Source organism: Cyprinodon variegatus, unplaced genomic scaffold, assembly GCF_000732505.1.
Source record: "Cyprinodon variegatus isolate N-32 unplaced genomic scaffold, C_variegatus-1.0 Scaffold258, whole genome shotgun sequence".
Lineage (NCBI taxonomy): Eukaryota > Metazoa > Chordata > Actinopteri > Cyprinodontiformes > Cyprinodontidae > Cyprinodon > Cyprinodon variegatus.
In genome coordinates this window covers 763,499-769,498 of record NW_015150711.1, presented here as the reverse complement: position 1 = coordinate 769,498, position 6,000 = coordinate 763,499, and the positions used below count along the sequence as shown (strand labels likewise).

At 37.7% G+C, this 6,000-nt stretch overlaps 1 protein-coding gene across 1 annotated transcript in view; it reads right to left on the bottom strand.

The window, feature by feature from the left end:
* eif3h (eukaryotic translation initiation factor 3 subunit H) overlaps nt 1-6,000 on the bottom strand; it is an 82,684-nt gene that overhangs the window by 54,831 nt on the left and 21,853 nt on the right. The window lies entirely within an intron of this gene.

Genomic DNA, 6,000 nt, shown 5'->3' with positions numbered 1-6,000 from the left:
AGCCAGACTTCCACCCAGAAAAAAAAACAACAAAAACCCCAAAGCGTGATTGTGCAACTTTAATGCATGTGCATTTCCCTTAAAGGTGGGCTCTGAGTGATTTCTAATTAGCCTCTGTGATGGAAGGCGGGGGGGAAAAAACGGAGGAAATCAATTTCCCATTTGGGGGCAGGTAGAATGATCTATTGAAGGCCTAACCTCCAAGACGGACCTTATCAGAATGATGGTCCTCCAACTTTTTAGACAACACATACAGACATGCCTCATTGCATACTGAAAAGTATTTGAGGGAGAGAAAAACGTGGAAGGATCATGGCAGGGGAGGTTTTAATCCCCATGACTTTAATTAACCCACCATGAACGCGCCTGCCACCGGTGACAGCTTCGAAAAACCAAGGGCCAACCTCGGAGACCTCAGCGGAGGAAAACATTGATATATATGGAAAACACAACTATTTCTGTTTGCTTTTAATCTTTTTGGTTGAATTGTTTTGATTTATGCAATTTTATATTCACTATATTTATGGAATTAAATTACAAAATATTTTGGTTTAGCTATCAAAGACCTTTATAACATTCTACTGATGGGTTTGTAATCATGCATCCTTAAAAGGAGGGTGAAGTAAAAAAACTACGGTATAGATTAATCAAATCAAACAGGGTACTCCATAACTGACTGATTTTGTCATACAAATTTTACCCACATGCACAGGTGATATAATAATCTCTTTTCAGATTTCAAACTTTTCCCAGCTTTCATCTTTCTTTTAGTAAATTCTCGTAGTAAACAGGACCTCATCTGTTCAGTGACTTTTACTCAGACGCAGACTTTGGTGCACCCAAATCTGCTGTTTATTAATTCATAACACTTGGCTTTTACAGCAGGGAATTTCAAACAATAGTGACCCAGATCCTGCTCTTAATGCTGAGAAAAGAATGATGGTTTTCTTTAAAACAAAGCATTAAAACAATACCCTTTCGGATGTAAAATTTAAGGAAAAAAACTAAATGATAATAAAACATAGAATACAATGTTTTACGCTTTAACATATTTAATGTGCAGTTGTTTTTTATTTGAAGATAGAGAGTTCTGAATATATTTTTTTACTACTATCATATTTATGACTTTGATCTGACAATTTGGAACACAAAAAATGTTTTAGAGGCATCCAGCTATTGGTGTCAAGCACCTTAGGATGCTTGTGGAGAAGAACCCAAGGTAGATACTGTACATCTTCAGCCTCATGCAGTCAAATTTAAAATCAAAACAGAATAACACTGAATAAACATATCATCCTATTGCTGATCCGATTAGGGCTGGGTAAAAAAAAAAATCAATTTTGAATCAATTCCTTAAAATTTTCGCAAAATTGATGTCTAGGGAATGAGATCGATTAGTTTTATAGTGACGTGCGTGACGTTCACATTCAAATAAGCAGGAAAGATGCACTCAAGATTACTTCATGCCAGACAGCTGCAAATATAACCAATATGTTGATTGAAGACATTAACAAATGGGGGGCTGACTAGCAAACACCCTGTAGTTGTTACAGACAACACTGCAAATATGGTTTGTGCAGTGAAGATAATGCAGCTCATGCATGTCTGCTGTGTCACGCCTGCTTGCTCGAGTGAGACTTCACTTTTTCACTTTTCACAAACAAGTTTGCTCTTATGAGACAGTTTTGTTCACATTTCAAGTTTAAACTGTCTGATTTACAAGTTTGCACTTTGTGTTTAGTGGGACAGGAAAAAGTAAAATACATAAGCATTTTGAAACACAGTTGAACCACTTTCATTATTGTAAAAACAGATCGAATTGGATTTAATTGATTTAGAACTGTATTAATCAAAATCGAATCGATTCAGGACTTTGGCGAAAATACCAAGCCCTAGATCTGATACTCTTTGTACCAAATTACTGGCTTTTTTGGAGAATAATGTGCTGCAGTGTTTTAGGAAAATGTACCATCAGTATATTAAATAAATTCAAGAGGGTGAATCAATTTCCCAATTTAGGGAGAAAATTGGCTCCCATCCCATTTATGTCTGTCCGGTTTGTACATCTGCAGCTGTGATGATTTTGATGATCTAATAAAATGATGTGAATCGCATATGAAGTGCTGGTCTAGTGATTATAACTTTAAATTGATCCCCAGGTGCCACTCCGTATGTACAGCCCACTGTTGATTGAAGGTAAGCACTACATTCAAAGACACATTTTCCCCACTGTGGGACAATTGATGCATATTTAGCAAACCAAAAAATACATTCTGTCTTGCAAAAAAAAAAGAAAAAGTTATGCTTTATTTGTTTATGCAGTAATTCATTTTATAAGAGGGACTGTTTTGCAGCTGCTGTCTCCTTTCTGTGTCATGCTAGCTGCTCTATATTGCCAGGCAAATGGTTGTGCAGCAGAGCTGTGCAGAGAGCAGCCAAAACAAGTTTTTGACGTTCAAAGCAAAGTTCATAAAGTAGGAAAACACATTTTTTCTGCCGGTTTTGCTCAGAGGTTATGAACTAGAACTTTCCTGAAACATATAATATTCAGTTTAAGTACTTTATTGATCCCAAAGGGAAATTAAATGTAACTTTTACGAGGGGGGTTTTCAGCAGGTTGATGGAGCTGTTGGCAGGAAGCATCTTCCTTAGTGATGCGTCATGCCGCTGAGGCACACAAGCCTTTGACTTAGGAAACTGTTGTTTAGCAGTCTTCCAAAGATGATTATCAGGGTTTTTAATAGTCAGATAAAAAAAAAAGATGCTTAAGTTAGCCTGGTATTTCAGCAAACTGCTCTGTATACAAAATACTGCCAGTAGAAACAAGAAGTGATTTTTTCTGAGCTTTATAGAAAACATGAAAAGCATTAGGCTGCTCAGGAGACGTGCTACATAAAAAATAAAAACAAAATCTGTCACTGCTTTCTGAAGATGGAACAGGATCTAAATCCCAAAATAGACTATGAACTGAAAAGAGCAGCAGTTTTACTGCTCTTTAAAGTCACAGTTTTTTAAAACATGGCATTGGTTCATTAAATTTCCTTATCTTAAACTGAAACAGTCAAATATTTACTCACAAGTACATACTGTTAGCATCAGAGCAGTGCATTTTTAACTTTCAAACTAGTATAAAGCAGAAAGAAACTTTGATTACCTGCGCTGCGCCAATACCATGGCAAAAATGAGTAAACAAAAGCACTGAGGCTAATATTTCCTTTGTTCCCTGCCAGGGTTTCTTTTGCCATGTTTGAAAACGGAAGGAAAAAAAAGGCATTTTCTTCATTTAACAGTGTTTTAATCAGTTCAGGCATATATCCCTTGCAGTTTCACATTTTTCCAGATTTTTTTTTAAAACCAACACATCTTGAAATAAAGAAAAAACTCGGTTGAAGCTATGTGGCTAATTGGTTTGCGGGGAATTTTAACTCAGGCAGCAGGAGTGACATAAACAACAAACACCAAACTGAGACGAGGGTGCCAATCATCAAAATCTATCTCACTTAATGATTGCAGGTTGTTTACACATAAAGGGAGCCAGGTTTGTTCTGTTTCAGGGTTTTTTTTCTTTTCTTAATTATCCATCTTGTTAGAGCTGGGGTAGGTACCTGACAGTCAAACGTCTAGCCTAAACGCTCTTTGGAGAAAAGAAGACCATTAGGTGTTGTCCAACCAGGCTTTCTACAAAAACACAACGTCTAATTACGGAAGCGGAGCTCTCTGCAAAACAAGTCTGGATGAAACCTGTTTGTTTCATCAGCCTGACAACTGTTCCCGTCTTCTCGACCAATGAGAAGCAGGAATTGAAGCTAGAGAGAGAATTTGGCAGCTAACTGCACCTGCGTTGGACAGATAGCTTGTAACTTGGCTTGAGGCAGAAGGACAAGCAGAAGGAAGGGGCTGGCAGCTTACTTCGGGGGAGGGGGGGGCACTGAAAGAAAGACCACAGATGTAAAATGCACAACATGCATCATACAAACATAACGATATATGCACCAAGAGGCGCACTTCAACATTCATACCATATTTGCCATTAAAGAGAGATTCTTCAAATCAGACAAACAAACACTCAAAAACTGGTTTCCTTGGCTGTGGGAATACTGCCTTCTTCCCAAAGGGGAAACCCAAAACCCTGAAACACTGAAACAAAACAAACCAATCCATTTCTGGGATAGGCTTATCCCAACAGGAAATTATTTGGGCACTTCCAATTTTCCAACTCTCCAACTTCAGATAAATAATAATCTGGGGGAGGATAGAGGAAGAGGTGGATCTGAAAATGCGTCTAATTTCAGCCTGTCTTCAGGATACCTCCTCCAGCAGCTGAATGAGAAGGAAACGACAGCACCTTGTCAGCTTGATACATCTATGGCATCAGTGCTGTGAGGCTTCGGCGTGTCTTTATGCGAGACGCCACACGTGAGCAGGTAACTCAGCTTCCCTGCACATCTAAATACACATCTGCCAGGCTTAGAGCGGAAACTAGATATTTACATTTCCTGCTTTCTAAGAACAAAACCGTTTTCCTCTGGTGAGAAATTATTCAGGCTAATTTCTTTACAGGAAACACAAAACAATGATCTGCCAAATGATATTAGGTGCCAGCCAGACGGTTGTCATACATGGTTGGAGTCAGTAGAGTGTCTTCTAAATGATTTTGTTCAAACTAGAGATGAAAACTCTGATACCTGGATCATTATTGATTAATTAGCCCGATCGGATATTGATCATTTGATATCAAACATTTAATCCGGCGCACTTTACATGGAAGTTCTTTCTTTTTGCTACTTATTTGTTAATAATTAATACTATAAAGTATATTGATATCTGTTAATTTATTATTTTCTGTCAAGACTTAAGCTTTCACTCACGTGGCAAGATATACGGTTCCTCCATTCAACAGTTAAATAGGATCGGTATCGGATATCATTTGATTTGCTCAGCCCAGGTATTGGTATTGGACTGAATAAGAAAAAACTGGATCGGTGCATCTCTAGTTCAAACATTTTGGGTTGCAAAAAGTTGTAAAAATGTGTTTTTTACATAAAGATTTACATCACAGTTTGAGTCTTCTAATGGGGCGTGTTGGTCTAGTGGTTAGAGCAGTGTTTGTGCTCTGAGAAGGTTGCAAGTACCCGGTTCGATCCCTACAGCCTGCATTCTGGGTTCCTGAGCAAGACCCTTAACCCCACACTGCTCCCCAAAGGGGATGGATTAAATGCAGAGAGTTAATTCTCCATTGTGAGGCAAGTAAAGTTAAATTTCTATCTAGTAAATAAAGGTAATTTAGAAAATTCTGCATTTTAACTTTCAGCTCTTATCTATTTTGGAAGCTACTTGATCTGCAGCCTGTTGGAGAAGTAAGGGTCCATATTAAGCACACATTGCTAATGCTAACTGTTAAGACTCTTGAGAGCTAGGGTATGCTGAGAAATGAGAAAGAAGCTCAAACTTTCAGTTAAAGATGAAGTAAGGGACCATTAGAGTTTTTATTATATTTTAATGCAAATAAACCAGATGTCCACAAACATTTTTTACTTTTGAAACTCAAAGCAAGAGATGATGTTTTTTTTTGTTTGGGATATCAGTGTGTGTGGCGTCCAACTTTCCATCAATAATCATCTAATCGTCTAATAATAGCCTTCTAGATCATAATGGAGTTCAATCTATAAGTGTCCTTAGATTGCAACCCCTGCTATGTCTTTATATGACTGACACCATTCTTGATGGAGGAGGGGGGAGGGCATAAACATAAATAATGAGTATGGCTCCATTAACAGACAGAGAGCTAAAGAGAAAATATTTTACCTTGTTAGAGATATTTCCAACAACAGATGGTTGCACAGCAGCCTTACTGAGCAAATCTGTTTTATGTGAAAATCAATCTTTAGCTGATTACAGAAGCAAAGTAAGCCTTACAGTAACCTAATTTGATGCAGGGCTGTCAATAACTCACTCATTGTATAACATATGATAATTATGTGTGCTGAGCCACACCTCATT